General features: G+C 34.3%; 1 pseudogene; it reads right to left on the reverse strand.

Annotated features, from left to right (window-relative positions):
• Window positions 311-12,833, reverse strand: LOC109354819 (annotated as a pseudogene).

Raw genomic sequence — 21,866 nt, forward strand, 5'->3', positions numbered from 1 at the left:
CATATATTTTCTATAGGAATTATTGGAAATTTAGTATAACAAGTCATTTTGTACTGTGTATATAGTAAGGGACTTCGGCCTCTAGGATAGAAAGTATTGTTTATTGTGTAACTTCTGTGTCCATAGATAAAATTATTTAATTTTACTGGTGCTTTATCATTTTGGTACAACTTACCATTACCAGCCTTTGATAGTTTGATTGAGAAGGTGTTGTGGAATGAATCACAAGGACTGAACCTATTTTAAAACCCATAATACTATGGAGGATGTGAGAGTCAAACTATCCAAGTTAAGCATGAAGGCTCAACAATATATTTTGAGACTTAATTTTTTAAATAAATACAAAACCTATCGAACCCGATCTAATCCATGTATTATGTGGGTTGGATTGATTCAGTTTTTACACCGAAATCAATTCAACCCAACAAATTTTGATTGGTAAAATCGATCCGATCCAACCGTTACACTCTACCTTTGAGCAAACTATACGAATACACATTTGTACCAGAGGCTAATTAATTAGCTCAGCTCCCCCTCCTCAAATCATTTTCATCCTAAAAAAGGTAACTACATATAAAAAGGTTGATTCACAAGTTTGATAGAATAGTGATACCCAAGTATTTGAGAAATTCTACTATTGTGAGGAATCACTATGTCTTTAGGTATGTTGGCCTGTTTCAGCTTTAGAATCTTCAGAACTGAGATTTCTTATGAGGAGGAAAATGGGTTTGCTCTGAGAATGTGGTAGCTGTCCCAGTAAAAACCTCTACAAACTTTTCATTCACATTCTTCTTTGTCCTCTTGGCTCTCTTTGGTTTATGGTCCACTGGATCAGTATTTAGATAGACATCATTCAATTCATCATCTATGGCCATATTGCCAAATTCATTCATTTTTTGAGAATTCTTTGATCTTGAAATTTGCTTATCGGCTGCAACTTTTCTCTGCAAATAGAAATTATTGTTATCAAAAATGAAAATAACATGACAAACTTGCAACATTGACCTCCATCAAAAAAAAGTAGACCTAAAATTCAGATTCATAGAAATGATATCACATAAAACCAACAAAATGTACACGTCCAGTGATTAAGTTTCTGACCAAACAGCTAAAATATGTAAACCATTAACTGTGTATTCGAAAGTATCATGCCAATCAGAATAGCTTAAAGATGACAAAGAGATGGTATGACAAGGTTTTGCAAATAATTTCAAAACTTAAAGTTGGTTGGCTGAGGTTTACTTGAATGGACTACAATTCTTGTCAATGTATAAAATTCGAGGTTCTTGCAGACAAAAATCCGAAAATTTCTCTAGAAATTTTAATATAGAGAAGAGAGGGGGGGAAAATAGGAATAGGATATCCTCCAAAATAGAAAAGCCAAGACACAGCAAGGTTATTGGCAAAGAGAGTAAGAGAAGCTACAGATGCAAGCACTTCGCTCCAACCAAATGCACCATGCTACCTACTACGGCTTCTAAATCTCCTTGTACTAATATTTTAACTCTACAGACCAAAAAAACCTGTCAAAGGAACCAACAAACTTCTCACTCTATCTTTTTCTACAAACCAATATCTAAGCCACATATTTTTTATGCATTAATCAGGGGGCTAATGCAAGATTTTGTCCAATCTCACGACATGGACAAAAGGGAAAATGAGTAATAGTTAACTGCCGTCCTTCTTTTTCTCTTACTTTCAGCAAGCAATACGTCCTTTCCTTGCATACAAGAAACTACAAAGTTTGTATGTTTCTCATCATGCAACCAGTTGAAATGAGATTCAAGTGTGGGGCAACAATACTTCAAAAAGTATAATAATACCTTTTTATTACTCGACTTTGGTTCCTCTGGTTCCATGGGAAGATCAATATTTGTAGTGCCCTGGACTTCAGAGTTTGTAAGATCTTCTAGAGATGCATCACCTTCTTCACTTAACCTTATACCCTTCAAAGATTGTTTTCTCTTTTGCTTATCCTTTACCTGGAAGAATAATTTTTAGTAAAGCATAATTAGAATACTTCTCATATTGGTTTGAGGATTTGGAACTTCCTTATTATTAGGCAAAAAATTAATAGATTGGTCCTCTAATTTTTTTTTTCAATTCGGTCCTTTAGCTTTTTTTCTCAGAACACTCTAAATTCTCAACCAAAATTCACAATTTTGATGAAAGAACTACAAAATCCATTAGTTTTCTGAAAATGTACCATTAGAAAATGGATTGTAAGCAACAAAACTAACAAATAGGCAACTTATAGAACCAATCTGATAGAAAAAAAATAAGTTAATGGGCCAATTTTAAAACAGAAAATAACTTAAATGACCTATTTGGAACAAAAACTTCAAGGACTAACTTGAAAACAACAAATAAAGGACAAATCTAATAGTTTTGCCTTATTCTTATTCACTGTTGGTCATAGGGATATTAAAAATACTCTAATAATGAACTATGGGTAATGAGATTCGCAACGAACCTGGAGAGGGATTTCCTTTAATTTCTGTTCCAATTGCGGATCATCAAGAAGCAAAGACACAACATCCTCAGGAGCTAGAATATCACCACCAACAGAGCCACCCGTCATAACAAGGTTCTGTACTGTACTTTTCTGGCTTGCTCTAAGAAGAATCTTCTCTTCAACTGTCTCTTTACATATAAGTCGGTAAACAGTAACCTACATGTTACAAAATACATATAAAATCAGTTTGAACTATAATAGTAAGTGATGCACTTGGAAATTGAAAAGGGAGTGACGTGTTTGAGTGACATAAAAATGTGATAGATTCAGACAGAAGGGAAAGTGATGAGGGCAAACCACAAAAGGGTCAGCCTGTTTATACCCATTAAAAATCGGGCCAAGGTAGGGGAAGTTTAGTCCAAAAAACTGGGCTTTTTGGTCTGGTCTGATTGGGCCAGTTGCAGAACATGGCCACTGAAGCATAGGCCACCATTTCCCAAATATAATTGGACTTTTTTCCTGACCCGATTGAGCCAGTCCAGATCTGATTGCCAACTCTACATGGAATTCATAGAATGATTAATAGATGGATAGGTGCAGAGAGTGAGAGATATGTAACTAACATCTTTTGTCTGACCCAAACGGTGAGCTCTATCCATTGCTTGTAGATCCAATGTTGGATTCCAATCACTTTCATAAAATATGACTGTGTCAGCAGCTGTTAAGTTGATGCCCAACCCACCAGCTCTAGTACTCAGTAAGAACACAAAAATATCACTCCTGCAACAAATAAATTAAAAACAACATAAATAACTGTATAAAGAAATGAGTCATGTTAAAGTAGAGTATCGTCACAAGACAATGAAGACATTACCTATGCTGGAAGTCTCTAACCATGTCTCTACGGTCCTGAATAGTAGATGACCCATCAAGTCTAAAATACTTATATTTTCTATAGTTCATATAATCCTGCAAGATCAAACCACCTGTCAGGACTCAGCAGTAAAAATAAACCCAGCAAAGTTGAAAGTTAGCCAACAACACAAGTACAGCAACAATGCCGCTTCTGTAAATAGATCTTCAAAATAGTAGGATTGTTTCCATTTTCAAATCATTGACCTTAGCCAAATAGCCTCAGCGCCCACATATCTTCCCAAAATCCAATTCCATGTCACCATTACATTAAAGGAAAATTAACTCACACCAACGGGCTCTGGTAATAGCAATAATTTTATTTCTTTATTCATCCATATCTTACATCTTTGAACATATGCCGACAGAAAACCAAAGGTATTTTATATAACCAATATCTAAAGGTTTAACATTGTAACAAGTTCAACAGTACCTCCAAAATATTCAGCATCTTAGTCATCTGAGCAAATAAGAGAACACGGTGATTTTCTGCTCGTAAGCGTTTCAATAATATATCAAGTGTTTGAAGCTTCCCAGAGTCCTAAATTATATAACAAAAAATCAAAATCAATATGATCGTTGAAGAATGCCTACTGAGGGTGTATTTTAATCAATAAAGAAGACAGAGAAAAAGGAATAACATATACCGTGAGCAACTTTGCAGGATCAAAACTCCGCATAGGTGGTGAAGAGCCAAAAATATTGTGTGTTTGCTTAAGTGCAGGCTGTGAGACGGGTAATTCGGAATCGATCTCTTGAATTAAATGGTGGGGAGGACGATCAGGCATTCTTGGCCCATTAGATTTAGATGTACGAGCAAATCCCACAAACAACCTCTTAACCCAGGATCATGTAACTCTTCAATCATTTTATAGGATAAGTTTCTATCTGAGCAGTGAAGACCAATCTGTAAAAATAAAAGAAGCAACACAGTCAACAATTAATTATCATTTTGGCAAACATAAACACAATTGTTTAGGACAAAGAGCAGTGAGGGCTAGATGATAAACAAACATAACATACTGGGGGAGCTCTAGTAGGTGGGATATATGTATATGCGTTCTGAAGAAGCCTTGCATTAGATAAGAGCCTATCCAGATGTGGGACAATCAAGGCCTCAAAAGGAGTTTGGGTGGGCCCAGTTGCAAACCTTCTTTGAAGAAACTTGTTCTCAGATCTCGTTGGCACCAACAACATTCGTGTAACAGTTCTCACTTTTCCTTTCTCCAGGTAACTACATTCAGAATCATCTATTATGGTGTCCATAAGAAAGTCTAAAACTTCATCAAGGAAGTTCTGTTCACATCTCATCATAGAAAATAATAGTCGCTCCATGAAAGAACATGTGGCCAGAAATGCCACCTCTTGTGGAGACAAATCAATCAAATGGGTGAAACCGAAATTTCCACTTTTAACAACCCTATCTTCTGAGAAGATAGATCTATAAATATTTTCTGGTCTAAAAATATTAAAGTGTTTTTGAAAAGATTCTCTGTAGACACCACGACCAACAGCTAAACTGAGAGTTTCGGAGCTTTGCATAATCTCTTGATAGACAAGTTTCGGTATCTGCAAAAATTGAGGGGGATAAAAAAACAATCAGAAAAAAAGGGACTTGTTAACACAATGAAGTAGAGACACCTGAAAACATATACATATAAAAGGAAAGATCAATTTCAAGCTTAGTCGGAAGAGATCATCAGAATTTAGTGTGGCATAGCACTAATTGACTCTATGATGTTTGTCCTTCATCCCTCATTCTTCATAACCTTAATAACCCAACCACTGCAAATGTCAATGTTTGATACCAATAAAACATTACAATTCAGAGGTTGCTCTTTCATATCCTTTGGATGCCTGCTTCTCTTGTTATAATTTCCCTTCTGGAATAAATTGACCAAAAAGGAAAATTATGAAACGACATGACAGTTAAAACCCCACATTTCTTGCACATTTTACTATCTACCAAAAGGTAGAAACCATATTCCATAACAGCTCCTGAAAGTCTCATAAATTGGCCAAAAGGGGGAAATAGGAAATGACGTTACAGTTAAAGCGTCAAACACCCCACAATTGCTCCACAATTTTCAATCTACCAAAAGGTAGAAACCAAATGTCATAACACAGCTTCTGAAAGTCACATAACAGCTTCCCTTCGCCAATGAACCCATTTCTAACCATAAAATAACCAACCTAATGCCAGTGTTGTATAATCTAAATCTACAATTGCAAGTGATAGAACTATCAAAATTGAATTGAAATTCGTGTTCGCATTCTAGGAAATACTTAGTGAGTTAATGCTACTTAGGAATCGCCTCATTGCAACTTAGGAATCATCTAAATCTATTCCTCTAAACAGTGTGCATACAATCTGCTATGTCATATACTAATGACATGTAAGAAGATTGCACCAAGGTCTTGGCTCCTGATAAAAACTTGACAATTTCAACAAAAACAAAAACCTTGATCACAGATGCTTTGACTATAGCAATAGTTTCAGTTGTACATTTAGATTTTTTTGTTGGAATTATAGACCAAATCAGAAATAAGTTGGCACAGCCATGTCTAAATTGTGATTACATAAAATCCCTTGCAATATCTTGCATGGTTTTATGAATCATGTAAAACCTAAGCCTTATGGCACCCTAACATGATGTAATATTTTACTTTTGTTACCATATCAAGAGCATATTAATTAAAAAAGAATGAGAAATAGGAATGGAGGATAAAATACTGAGAATGGATGTTTTTACTCATGATACCATACATAAGTTGTGACAAAGTACCTCATATGATACGGGGTTGTGACCTCCAGGATAGTATATGTACTCCAGCTCCCCAAATGGAGGAGGTGGAAGGGAATTTGGAATCTCTCCAAAGTAAAAGAATGTGCTTCCTTCACTCCTTTCAAACAAATCCGGATGGTTGCAGACCTACAATATTCCAAATAGCAACATTTATTAAGCGTAATCTTTTACACAAGCTAATACCATGACATGAACCAAGTCTAAGTCTCTAACACCCGCTAACATAAGAGCCATTTCTGATCAGCATGGACAATGCATAGGCCCATCTTTACCATGTGTTGAAATTTAACTTTTATTAGGAATTGGGGGTGGCAGAGATTGAACCCTTGGCATGTGGTCTTGAGGCTTTAATACCATGTGAAGCAACTCCCCAAAAGCTTAAGCCATTAGGTGAAAATACATTAATGGCTTTATTATATATCACTAATACTAAAATAAAAGAAAAGCATGGATCATATGGACCACCTACCTTTCTCAGTTGAATAACAATGTTCATTAAGTTCAGAATTCTCTTCTCATTGAGCTGCCCGCGATTACTGTCAAACAGCTCAGCAAGAGATATCTTGTTCTTAATTGCTTGATAGAAAGCTTGCTGTCGAGAGCTTAACTTGCAATGCACCATAACCTCAGTTTTCATAGTCAGCTCAGAAACTACATCTTTTTTAACACGTCGCAACATGAAAGGCTTTAGAATTGAATGCTGTTAGAAGAGAAACAAAAATAGTAAGTCATAATTTTCTACAGAATAAAAATTATAACAGGTATTAACAAAGGGTCATATTATAACACATCATGTTGTGACTTCGACCATCACATCCCTGAAGTCACAAGACATAACTATGCAAACATGAATGTAACAAATATTTAAAATTGCTGTCCAACAAAGGCAAGAACAACATTGTGAGGATGACATGTTTGTAAAACCCTATAAAATGTGGATGCAGATCTACATATTTATTTATATACGAAAAAACAGACTAGAAGTACAATGTAGTACCATATTACAACCAGGCATAGACACAAGCACCCTCAAACACGTTAAACATGTGCAATCCTCTTGGGGAGGAAAGAATGCCACCAACAGTTTGACCTATTGCAAAACCAGATGCGATCCCTCCTCATTCCACAACAGATAACACAACAAAGGCCCAAATAATTTACGCCAACAAATTTCTGATTAATAAATCCACTGTTTTATTTTTATATAAAAAAATCACTGTAATAAGGTAATACATCTTAACTGTATGCTTGCTATGAATATCAAACACAAAAAGCAAACTTACCAATCTATTTAGTTGGTGCTCATTCAAAGTACCCCCATGCTCTGCATGGTTTTCAATTCTGGCATGTGATTGGTCATACAAATACAAGGCTGTTAGACAGTAGTTAAATGGCTAAAATGTCCAACAGTCATTAATGAGGAAAACATACCCTTTGGAGAACCACTCATTAAACTGCTCATGATTGTCAAATAAAGTTGGCATAATAAAGTGAAGCAGAGCCCACAATTCAGCCATGTTATTCTGAATAGGTGTACCAGTCAGAAGTAGGCGATTCCGACAAGTAAAGCTGAGGAGAGTCTTCCATCTTATACTGTTAGAGCAGTGATAGCAAAGATGTTAATATAATAAAACTCAACTATAACAATAACCACACAATTAACAATACATTTAAATTTAAAATTATACACAACTCAATAAAAAAAGTTGCACTATATAAAGAAAAAACAGTACATAGTTATAAGAAAAACATTGACCAGGAACAGTGATCAATAGCTAATTTGTGCATTCATTATTGGACATTTAACAAAAACCTGTTTGCACTTTTGATTGCCTGGGCTTCATCTAAAACCATGTACTGCCATTTCACACGGCGAAAAAACTTCCCATCAGATACTAATAGCTGATAGTTTGTGATGAGAACATGGAATTTAGCTTCCCTGGTAAACAAGAGAGGAGTGTAAGCATATAATCAAACGGATGAGAAAGACAAAAAGGATGAACTGAAAATAGACTTCAGTAACGACAGAATCAAAATATTGTATTAGCCTCACTTCCAAAGAGCTTTGAAGGTTAGAAATCAAAATGACAATAACAGAATGAGTAATGCATTAATACCCACTAAACATATAAGTATTATAAAAGGTGACTCCTACATTTAGTGACCATTATTTACTTTCTTAGAAACCTAAAAAATTTTCTTAAACAAATTGAAAAGTGAGGATAATTTATCATTTAAAAAAGAGTTCCAACTGTTTGGAACCATTTCAAATTGTTTTCTTAAACATATAGAAGCTATGGGCCAATTTTTTATTATAAGACAGAAAATTGTCCTGCCAACATATAATTAAATCAAATTGAAACATTTTTCTTTACATTTATAAAGGACCACTCTCCCAAACTAAAATATCAAGAGTGGAAGCTAAACCACATTTTTTAAGGAAAAGATAATGTATCAGAAATTAACATTATCTACGATAAAGATCCTTTGGATTGATACCTTTCCTAAGTATTGTCCGCTCTGAAATCCCTCCCCAATAAGGAAGCCTTTTAAGATCAGGGCAGAAACGCTCAAGTTCCTCATTCCAATTATTTAATACAGAAGCAGGTGCAACAACCAGAAAAGGCCCCCATATGTTTTTCTCCTGAATGAGACAAGCAAGTTAAATTTAAGTCACGGAGAAGCACAAAAATACCATTTTGAATATATATACCTCCGCTAAATGGGCTAAAAAGGCCATAGCCTGGATGGTCTTTCCAAGTCCCATCTCATCAGCAAGTATACCATTTAAACCCTGAAAGACACCAAAAGGCAAAAGCCTTGAAATTTAAATATCAAAAAAGAGAGAATGAATTCATGACGAAATTGGTTGGATTGCTAACAACCTGCTCATAACAATTAACTAGCCACTGAAGACCTTTTAACTGATAATCTTTTAGATGGCCTTTAAATAATTCTGGCGTCTGAACTGTGGATGTGGCTGGCATGGTTGAGCTGCAATATGACAAAACAAAAACTCAAGAACTGCGAAAATATAGCTTATTCTCTCACTCTAATTTATACATGTCTGTGTAGGGTAGACGCATGCATCCATTGCCAACAAATAAAAGAGAGAGAGAGCTCACGGAGTTTGTAAATCAATGTTAGTTGCTCCTGCAACTTCCTGTGGAAGTGAATCAGATTCACCAGCCTGGCGCAACCTCAAGCTTTCACTGTCAAAAGTACTAGTCAAGGTTCTCTGCTTAGAGGCTGCTTCTTGAGCAGCCTTCAATGCTTCCTTCTTCAATTCAGCCTCTTCAGGATCTTCATTAGGCCCAGTATCTGAAGAGTCAAAGAGTGCATCTTCATCATTTGTTTTTTCAACTGCCATAGGTGCTTCTGAAGATAGTAAGTTTGACTTGTTTTGCATAAAGTGGCCATATAGCTCAGTTTGTTGTATGAGAAAATTAAGTCTTTGCTGCTGCCTCTTAGCTTCTCGAAGCTCCTGTTCCCGCCTCAAAGCTTCAGCAGCTTCTTTCTCCTCTCTTTTCCTCACTTCAGCCTGAAAGGTATGAATTGAAAACTTACAGGAAACTAAAATATCATGTACAAGTACTTTATACTTGTGTAACAATTTCCACACTCCAAAGATAAAGCTGCTGAGTACAGATAATTGGATATGCAGGTCTACCCAAAAATACCACCCATTTCCCATCAGATAAAACAAGGAGCCATATATCTAATAAACAGATCCCAATAGCTCTCATCTGAATCACAAAGACCACCTAATTTGAATAACTTCTACAACATACATTGAATTCAAAGGTTTAATGTATGCACAATACATCTAAATCAATCATTTTCCACTAAATATAGAAAACCTGCGACAGCACTTCAATAATCTTGATACAGGATATGACAAGATTAAAATCCATTACATAGACACACTCGACAAGATACAAGCACCCACCAGCAAAGCCAATAAATCAAGAAACTGTAGAATGGAATTAAAACATACCATCTCCTTATCTATTCGTTTCCAGAACAGCAACATGTCTCTGGCGATCTTGCGGGTGCGAATGCTAGCCCCCCTAATCCATTTATGTGATCTACTAACTTTCATCCTAACCTGAAGAAAAAAATGGACCCATATATGTTATAACACAGAAAATCCAAAATACAAAACTAACCATCACAAGCTTTGGAATGGATAGATAAAACCCAAAACAAATGTGAAACAACACAGGGAAAACACGTAGGGGCAGGGGGCAGCACATGCCTCTCTTTGACAATTCTCTGAGATCCTCTTGGCATCAATGAGCTGCTTTCGTTGAAATGTAGTAAAATTCCTATGATGCTTTGGTATGTCTCTTCTTACAATATTTATCCAAACCTTTCGAATTGTATCGATTTCCTCCTTCTCAATCAAAGCAGGGTCTTTCGTCACCTTATGCTTCTTAGGTAAGCTTCGCTCAATGATCTGGTGCAGTTAAAATTCAAAGATCAATAAAAACGAATTGGGGAGAAAGTAAAGATGAAAGAAAAAAATCTCCCGTCATAATATTCTAACTGATACATACCTCATAGGTGTCACCTTTTTCCAAAACCTTAACATAATAAACCTGCAATACACCACCCTCAGACAAAATAGACCGTCTTATGCTTCCAGCTGCCCCCTCCGGGATGGAGGAACCCAAGCCGACATCAGATACTTTCAGACTGAATTTATGAGGTGAATTAGCAGCTGACATGGCCTTTAATCGTGCATGAAGTGATTCATATTGGGGTATGGGTTCCCCCATGCCTGCTTGGTTTCCAGTCCCAGACCTTTTATCAGCAGCCATTATTGCAGCCAAAGACCCCAAATCCAAGGTACCATTTAAGTAAAATTCCTCTACATGGATATCAGAGAAACTTGGAAGGTTCAGCATTGTAGCCAACTTATCATAAATTGGAGGAATCCTGTAAGTGATCCCATCTCCAATGTCCAAAGAAGCAGGTTCATACATAATCCTGCAGGAAGCTTCAAAAGGTTCGGTCATTTGCAACACAAAAGATTATTCACTATTCAAAACCCCTGACGCTATCAAGATAACAGAAAAGGAAGGCAAACCTATCAGTGCCACATCGCAGCATGAAATCTGCATCGCGGTAGTTTCCTTTTTTCTGAGAGTTGGAATCATATAGCCATTTAGAAGTAGTCTCTGCAGCATGCAAAACTCCTCTGTGATCATTGCCCAACTTTCGACCCTGAAAGCTTGTGCTACTTTTAACAACCGGAACAGCAATCCGATTTTGAGCAGGACTAGAGGAGGTATCAATAAACCGCCTCTTGTATTTCTGGACATGCTCTCCTAGCATTGATCGATATTGCTTCTCTGTCGTGTATGTCGCATCAAAATCGTTCTTTTCATCATCGTCACTGTTTTGAGACCACACCCTCTTCTTCGACAAGCTTACATCCATCCCATGTGCACTCCCATTACTGTGATTTGCAATAGCCCCACCACCTACTTACAGAAACATCACAAAATATACAGAGTCCAATTATATAAGTTACAGCTCTTGAACCAAAACTAAGTCACTTACCGTCCAAATACTAAACAACGGTGACCATTTTTTAAGCTTTTTTTTCACACAGAAAAGTGATTATTTTCATTAAAAATAACTTATCACACTAACACATTTATTTGATTGGGATACTACAAAAAGGCAGAAACCACAAAAAAGGGACAGAATAAAAACTGAAATTCAGCTAATTTGAGAAACTCTTTTTTCATATTTAAAAAAAACAGTTTTGTAGAATCCCTTATAAGTTTTAAGCCTAAAAATGGCCCTTAAAATAGAGCCACATTCCACAAGCATAAAATACAAAAAAAAACAAAGCAAAGTATAAACAATTTTCTTTAATCCTGGGCCCGCAATCAAGGTTTTGGTAGTCACCGGAACCACATTGGGACCCAATTGTAGCCACGAATCAACCACATTTTCCACAGTATTCCACAATTTTGCTAAATCGCCACGATCACAATTTAAAACATTGTCTAAACAAAACACACGCAGTAATGCCTACCTTGGTTATCTCTACTTTCATCATCCTGGCTACTATTCCCATAACAGTCAAAATCACCATCAAGTTGCGGAAGTTGAAAACTCATCAAAGACTGCAAAATAAAAAACAAAAACACAGAACCGTAATTCACTGAAAATATGATTTATAAAATAAAATAAAATAATTAAAAACCTTAAAATCTGAACGTGCAATCTCCAATACACAAAATTATAGTAAACAAAACACAAAAACAAAAAACAACGTAGAAATCGAATGTGACGAACCTCAAGATTGAAGAGATTAGAATAAGAGAGCGAGTGATTCGATTTCGCTCTATGATCCATGAGATGTGACGAGAGAGCAATGTGAAAGTAACGAAGAGCGAAGAAACCCTAATTGTACGAAGAATTTTGAGAGAGAGAAAGTAATAATGAAGAGAATAAGAAGAAGGGAACGAAAGGGTGCGTAGGATAAGTTATGCTGAGGGAGAAAGGGAATGGAAGTAGACGGTGTGGAACCATGGGTGTGTGCTAAAGTACGCTGGGTGAGTGTCATTTTTGTTAGCGTGCGCTTAGGGAAAGAGTTTCGTTTATTTTTTGTTAGTCACGGTGATGAACGTTGAGATAGCGCGGTAATGAAGAGGCTAACGATTTTATATAAGAGAGAAAGAAGGGGAAAATATTTCTTTAAATAAAATAAAATTATGAAATCAGAAATTAGAATGAAACTATTTAATGTCTTTTTTCAAAACCTTGGTTATGACTTAGTGTTATATAAAAATGAATCAACACATGTTTGTTTGAGTGGTAAGCAGAACAACTTTAGTTTTGTGTGTGAAGAGATGATTTCAAAATTATAAGAAAATATATAATTAATGAGAATTTAATTGGTTTAATGAAAATCTTTTTATTTGCAAAAACTAGTTGTGGGTATCGTCAAGTAGGATCTGCTATCCTAAACCCTGTCCCAAATCTTGTCCCACGTCAGTTAAAAAAAATTAACTATTCATAACTTTATCAATTTTACTTCATTGTGTTTGGTTGGGAATATGATTAGGAACAGTATATCCTCATCCTAAGTAATTATATCTTAGTCAATAATATTTAAGATACAGTGGGAATGGTTCTCCTGAAAAAAAGTTTTATATACACAAGACCTTGAACTCATGTCTTATATAAGATTAACAAATATGTACAACTTACACTAATTGATAATTGGTTTTCAAAATCTATGTTTGAATAATGTAATGCAGTCATCATGTAAAACAAAATTGGGAAAAAGTTAACCGTTGTCCAATTCTTAATACGTATTCCTATTTTGGTGTAGTTTAGGAAAACAAATTTGTTCTTATCTATCTACCGATTTAGAAAACTAAGATAAGTAACATATATATATATATATATATATATATATATATGTAACTTATCTTAGTTTTCTAAATCGGTAGTCTTTGGATATGTTTCACACATTCGAACCACTCAACTTTAGTTAGGAATGACAATAGGGTGGATTGGGGTTGGGTTTGTACATACTCAAACTTGAACCCAAAATTCAAAATCCGAATTCAAACCCGAACTCAAACTCAACGGGGTTGAAAATAAAAATACCATACCCGAATCCATTGGGTTTCGGTAACAAAGAAGATGAGACGGATAAGGTAGGACATATATCTCTAGGCATGTCTTTGTTTGGGTTGAGGTTCAAATCCAACCTTTTCAAGAGGTCGTCACTTGTTCCCCAGCCTCCATCATTTAGACTTGAAGTAACCATTCAAAAGTTTTGTCTCCACTTCCTAAAGATGTTCAATTCCTTCATAAAGTTGGCCAAACAAACACAAAAGTTGGGGTTTAATTGTATTTGAAGTTTTCAAGATTATTCCTTGTTAATTTTTTTTTCCACAAACAGTAATACATTGATAACACATATAAATTGTTTCCAAAATGTTAACACACAACAAGTTCAAGTCATCATGATTTATAATAATCGAAAGTTTAAAGAATTTAAGGATATAGAAAATAACTTAAATAGTTTTATATTGATTCATTTCAGCAACTATGTACAATCCCTTCTCCACAAAGGTTTTTTATTATTTCCTAAATAACTTACAAATATTCAACACCTCTCAAAGAAAAGTATTTTTTTCTTACACTAAGTTTTTTCTGGCTCTAACAACTAAGTATTCTTTATAGACTCAACTTCTCCAAGCTTTAAAGTTAAACAAATATTTTTAACTTACAAAACCGCTACAACATTTTGTACTCAATAAAGTAGGTGTATTGATCTTTAACAACTTACTAGGCAAGATCATTGAGTCTAAGATTGACTAAGAAAAAGTATATTAAGGTTTATAACAATAAACTTTCACATTTTTTCTCTCTCTCTTAACTTAGTTTGCCTCTTGAGAATATATTACAATAAACTTAAGTTATAATTCTATACAAGCAGAATTCCTATACAAGAAAGTATTTTTACAAATTTTCTATGCACATGTATTTTCTCTTTTCTCTTGCATGTACTTTTTGATCTTCTTAGGCTCTTCTTCCTTTTATAGATAACTTCAACTAATTTATAGAATGTTTTAATGATCTCCAAAAATATCCATTTTAGAGTAAGTATTAAATACATTGGTTCGTTTTAGTCTTGTTCCTTGATATATTTATATCTTCTTTCTTGATTATTAACTTCAGACATTTAATAAGACTTCATGCACTTGCTCAGATAGTTCTGATTATTCCTCTATGTGTGCATAATCATATTTTTCTTTGTGCAAGTTGGTTAAAGAATACAACATATCATATTTTAAGAGTATTAAGTTTCTCTTACCAAGAAATGAAGTATCTAATAATTGAATTAGTAATAATCACATAAAATATGCAAAATGGATATTTAAGTTCAAATAATTAGATGAGTAGACATGTATAAATGATACAAATTCGTGCAATAAATATCTTTAGACGTTGAGGTTATTGGATGCAATTATCACTTGGACACGCTTTGTCTTATATGTAAGAGACTTGATTTTATTCGCACATATCTGAATGCAATATCAATGCAAGCAATTGTCTTTGAATGCGATAACTCATTATGATGAGCTTATCAGATGATGTGTTTGACTTAACATAAAAACATGTATATCATACAATATAGATATTGGATATGTTAAGAGAACTTTTCTCATATAACTTATGTGTGAATGTAAGCATACAATTGGTTCGTTTTAGTCTTGTTCCTTGATAAATTTACATCTTTTTTCTTGATTATTAACTTCAGACATTTAATAAGACTTCATGCACTTCCTCAGATAGTTCTGATTATTCTTCTATGTGTGCATAATTATATTTTTTTTGTGCAAGTTGGTTAAAGAATACAACATATCATATTTTAAGAGTATTAAGTTTCTCTTACCAAGAAATGAAGTATCTAATAATTGAATTAGTAATAATCACATAAAATATGCAAAATGGATATTTAAGTTCAAATAATTAGATGAGTAGACATGTATAAATGATACAAATTCGTACCGTAAATATCTTTGGACGTTGAGGTTATTGGATGCAATTATCACTTGGACACGCTTTGTCTCAGATGTAGGAGACTTGATTTTATTCGCACATATCTGAATGCAATATCAATGCAAGCAATTGTCTTTGAATGCGATAACTCATTAAGACGAGCTTATCAGATGATGTGTTTGACTTCACATAAAAACATGTATATCATACAATATAGATATTGGATATGTTAAGAGAACTTTTCTCATATAACTTATGTGTGAATGTAAACATACAAGAACATGATTTTGATGAAGACAAAAGCTTAAAAACTTTGGATAAGGACAAATAACTACAACAACATAAAGACTCATATTCTAGCTTCAAGAAAGGATCATCAAGGTTAGAGTAATCTTTTCATTTTTATGTCCTAAGATGCTTTGAATGGGGAGAATCTAAGTTAGACGAACCTTATGATAAATTTCACATAATTAGAGTATGAATATATTGCATAAGATATTTTCATACAAAACATGATGTAAGTGCATTTAGTATGCATAAATAATTTTGGGTATCAATACTTATATCATTTTCAAAATCATGCATCATGTATCAATCATTCATGTTAGAGATTCATGCAAAACTAACTAAGTCTTTTCATAAAAATGTTAATCGATTAAGACATTGATTAATCGATTAAGTCTATGAAAATGAGAAACATGTTAATAGATTAAGGACATGGTTGATCGATTAAGTGAGTTTCTATTTTGGAATCTTGGAGTTTTAAAGAAACATTAATCGACTAAGTGGTAATTTAATCAATTATTCGCAACAGAATATTTTGAAACTAAATGATATTTTATCATCCTTTCCCATAGGCAAAACAACAAGAATTCTACAAGTGATATAGAAACTTGATTCAAGATTGATACACATTTTTCAAGATTGATTTTATGAAAAGAGTGAAAGAAACTTTCACGATAAAAGAGAGAGCTTTGTGAATTTTTGAAAGAGTTTATTTTCAAACATTGAGAATTTTCAAAGATTATCTTTTTGTAACTCATAATCATTCATATTCATCTATGAGATTGTGAGATTCATCAAATGGTAGTTATGTTCTGAATATTAATGATTAGCACATTATAGGTGCAATAAACTTTGTACACGTTTTTACGGTCGATTTATAAATTTGTCTTTTTGGGGTGCGAGGTATCACCTTGGAGGAAGAGATAAATTTAAGAGAAATCATGGGTTGCGGTTATGGTCAAAGAAAAGGTCTTGTTGGATATTCTTGGTTAGAAGTGGTGAAGAGCTATTAGAATCTAGGTCCAAGAGAATTATTGGTGGAAGAAGTATTTTGTATAAACATTTGATTTCTTCTTAGTAAAACAAATCTCTCAAGATCAGAAGGGGATGATTGAATATAAATTTCATGTGGGTTGACAATCAAACCAATATAAATCGGTTGTGTTATCTTCTCTTCTACCCCCACTATTTTACTTACATGCAATTATTATCGTATTTTCACTTTATTTGATTACATTCATATAGAGATCATTGCATAAGTGAATATGTTATGTTAATCACTTTCAGTAATCTGTATAAGTGCATATTAGATTAGATTAATCACTACTTTCTTGCTGCATCGAAAACCAAAAGATTTTCAAGAAAAATAGTAGATTAATCGGTTAAGCATTTTGTTAATCGATTAATACAACTTTCTGTTAATTGATTAAGAAAATATTTAATCGATTAAAACCAATAGTTTTTGAGATTATCTTTTGAAATTCGAATTGAGTTTAATTGTTATTTGAATCACTTATTCACTCCCCTCTAGGTGAAGTTAGAGTTGTTGTTAACCAACATTATGTTCTTGTAAACGAAAATTAAGTTTGAGTTATAACAGTAATATTATGTTTCTCATAGATTAATTATTGATATGTCTTACGTCCCAAATTTTAATTCTTTATTAATCATCAAGAAAAACATGAGATTAAAACCGTTGGTTCCACTAAAATAATTTTCACATGAAAATATAAAATCATTATGGTTATGTTACTTCACCCTGCTCGCATATCGTATTTTATGTATCAACCTTAATTGCCTATCTTGAATTGGGGACCCTTTATCACGAAAGTTAGGTTTTAGTAATTGAACTATCGTTATAAGATATTTGAAAACACCTAATTTTTCGACCAATTTTTATATTAATAGAAAAAGACTAAGGGCATTTCAGTAAGTTAAAAAACAACTAAAAATTTAAAGTTTTTTTTCCTTCCTAAAAAGGTATATTTTAGTCATTTACATGATTTTATATAATAAAAAAACAAAGAATTTTTGCCCAAATAAGGTTATTTTAGGCATTTTCTATATTTTTTATAAGGGTGATAAAGTGATTTCAATCATCTAGGGACATTTTGGTAATCTTACATACAAAAGATCTTTTAGTCATTTCCACCTTAAAAGGCATTTTCTAAAAAGTCTAAGGGTAGTATGTTAGTTTTAGAATTAAAGGTCATTTCCTAAACAATATAGTAGTATTCTAGTAACTCTACACTTAAAGGCATTAATGAAAAGAATACGAGCATTTTGGTATTTTTTAGTCAAATAAACTCAAAATCCTAATTTCCGTAATAAATATCTCTCATTTACCTCATTTTTGTAGATAAAAAAGTCCTAAAAGATGTTATCTTTATTTCTATTCCTTTTCAGTTGTCCCTATCTTGCTTTCTCTGCCATCAACTACGAAATTTACATTGTTTCCTTATCCCTGATAGTTGTCTAACTTCGATTCCAATGCTTGTCCAAGCGCCGCTAGACTATCATCGTACCACTGACACATGTCTCTCCCACAAGATGCCATGTATTGTCCCGCTACCAGACATTATCCTCAACTATCAGATAAGGCTGGTGTATCACAAACTAATTCGTTGATGCCAAGCCACCCACCATCTTGAGCCACGTGTCACTAATGGTTTTACAACTTTACTCAATGTAGACATGCAACTTTATATGCAATCATTGGGAGATGGTGCACAAATCATTTTTGCCCTGCACATATTTCATTGTTGTTGCAAAGCAAAACCCACTCCAGTTATGTCATGTGGCCACACATTCTATTTCCTTTCTATTTTGGTATAATTGTTTTTTATTTCTTTTTAAATAATAACTATATATTTTTTACTTAATGCATGATAATACAAGTTTTACTTTTTATCTTAAATAATGGAAAAAATAATAATGATAGTTAAATAAATAAAAATTAAGTAAAAATTAAATATAAAATTAATTATTTTGTAGATTATTTTAAATATTTTTTAGGAGTTTAAGAAAAATATTGTCGTTTGTGTCATATCATTCTTTTGACTTCGGGTTGAGAGACGATTGTGGTCAATGTAACATCTTTTCTCTTAATCTAATTCTTAATATATGACACTTGAGAAACAATTGGAATTAGGCTCAACATCATAGACTCATTTTGAAATTAAAAGACAAATTAAACTATTTAATGTTCCACCACATAGTTAGAAAACCATTTGGGTCTTTGTTTAATTTGGATGGGCCTTTGTATAGTGTTATCAGCTTTCATATATTTGGGGCTCCTATTATTACCCAAGCCTAGAAGAGACATCGTGTCCTCAAGTTGTGTTGAATCTTCAGTGCCCTTTAAGCCACGTGGGTTTGACATAAAACAATCATATAGTGGAGTGGGAAGACGACTAGCATTAATGAACGAATTGATCAAGCTTGGCACCAAAATGGGAAGTTGAATGGACGATCTAGATGCATCTAGTGAGAGAAATTGAGCTTGACCCTTGGGAGTTCCCTGAGACACAAAACTAATTAATGAGAGTCTAGAAGTGTGTAGAGAATCCATAGGTGGAGATGAAACTCACAAATCCAACAATTCTTGAATAAGTGAGAAGAATGCACAAAGATAAGACTGGACTGAAGTCTTAATTGCATTACAATTTCCCACATCATAAGTAAAAGCCTTCTATTTCTCTCTCATTTAGAATCCCAACCGGATTTTTATTTCCCAAAAGTTTTTCTCTGGAAATCATTTCTTTCTCCTCTAACGATTTTGGTTTCTCTCATATGGCCATATTGTGGTCCTTCCAAGGAAATTCTATTGATAATGAGACTTCATCCCTCTCCTTATTTTCATTATTTTGTGTACCACTATGTTGTGGTCCACCAAAAATATGTTCAGGGTTCTGGACTTGAGCCTCTATTAGTGGTTGCGAGTCCACTATCGGCGGTTCGTGATGCTGTTTTGTCAATTCATCACGAGGAAACCCATCAGATGGGAGGTCGATGGTCTGGTCATGTGGGTTACCTTAGAATCGCCTTAGTAGAGATACATTGAAAATCGGTTGGATTGCAAGTTCGTAAGCCACCTTACCACTATGGTGTGTCATCTTGAAGGGTCCATAGTTTTATGGCGATATGGCTAGAGTCGAAGCATGAACCACTCACATTATTCAAAGGTAATGTCTTTCCTCCTTGAATCTTCTTATGCCTTCATGTGTTGTTGAGCATGGATGAGATTCTATTTCAAAGTGACTAACATTTGAGATTTGGATTGTTGGATATAACAAATATGTGAGTTTGAAATGGACCCTGGAAGGTAGTCACGAAGAGTAGGTGGTGCTCGGTCATAGAGTGCTTCAAAAGGTGTTAGATGAAGAGAGGAATGTTGTACCAATACTAAGCTAGAGGAAGATGAGAGAACTAACGGTTCGGATGGCCCTAGTGAAGCAACATAGATAAGTCTGAAGTCCACGATTTACAACTTCTATTTGACTATGGACTTAGGATGGTAGGCAGTGGTGTAACATAAGGAGGTGCCTAAGTGAGTAAAAATCTTTTTTCCAGAACCCACTAATGAACAAGGGATCCCTATCCGACATGATACTCTTTGGAACACCGTGAAGTTTGAAAATGTCGTTTAGAAAATGGCAAGCCAATGTTTCTATAGAGAAACGAGTCGACAGTTCAATGAAGTGGCTATACTTATTGAGTCTGTCTACTACAACCCATATCATTGTGTGTCCCTGAGAAAGAGGTAAACATGTTATGAAGTTTATAGATACGTCTTCCCATACTCTTTTAGGGATTTTAGTGGCTTTAATAACCCTTGTTATTTTTATGGAAGAAATTTGTTGGACTAGCAAACTACACACTCATGACCAATTGTTTGATTTCCTTCGACACCCCAAGCCAATAGTAGGATGCTCTAAGTCCGGACAGGGTGGGTTTCCCACTAGAATGTCCGACCATATGTGATTCCTGGAAATCCTTCATCAAAACGAGCTGGAGATTGTCACTATGATGTATGAATAGTGTGTTTTGATAGAACACCAACCTATGTGAAAATGGAACTTATATGAATCTCTGTTCTAAACTTTTTGACCTGTCGAGGTTTGATAAAAAGAGTACAGATTGTCCAAAGTTTGTGGAAAGGAAGAGAACATGGAAAAGCAAATGGCAGAGTCATCACAATGGCATTGTGACAAAGTGTCAACCACTCGATTTGTTGTTCTGGTGTATGGAAACCCTCAGTCATTAGGTGTTTGATCCTTTATTGGTCTATGTATATATTGATTTTTCACAGATTTAGTCACCGCAAACATCTTCCGGACATAGCCTGAGGCATATTGCATCTTTGGTGCCATCTTCTTACTGAAGAAAGCCAAAGGATGTCCCCCTGAGAGAGTACAACACTGATGGTGACGATTGAGGCGTTAGTTTCAACATCAAATGGCTATGAGAAATTGGGGAGAAGGAGCACTAGAGTTGTAGACATAACTTCTTTTTTAAATTGTAAAGGCACTGTGTGTGGCTCAATAATCCATGTAAAACATTATAATTTCAATAGTTCGGTGAGAGGAGTAGCGAGTGTGGCATAGTTCTTCACAAACTTTCTATAAAACCTGGTGAGGTCCAACAAACATTCCTTGGATCTTGTTGGGATCTGGTCTGACTACCCTGACAAAAATAATGTGACCTAAGTAACTAATCACATTAACACCAAACACACATTTGGATAAAAACAAGTAGGTCCAATATAATGCTTAATTGTAGTAGGTGATAATTGAAGTTAGAATTATAAATGAGAATATTGTCAAAGATAATTGTAGAATATTATTCCGAACAACATATTTCAA

The sequence above is a fragment of the Lupinus angustifolius genome, chromosome LG08 (assembly GCF_001865875.1).
Source record: "Lupinus angustifolius cultivar Tanjil chromosome LG08, LupAngTanjil_v1.0, whole genome shotgun sequence".
Lineage (NCBI taxonomy): Eukaryota > Viridiplantae > Streptophyta > Magnoliopsida > Fabales > Fabaceae > Lupinus > Lupinus angustifolius.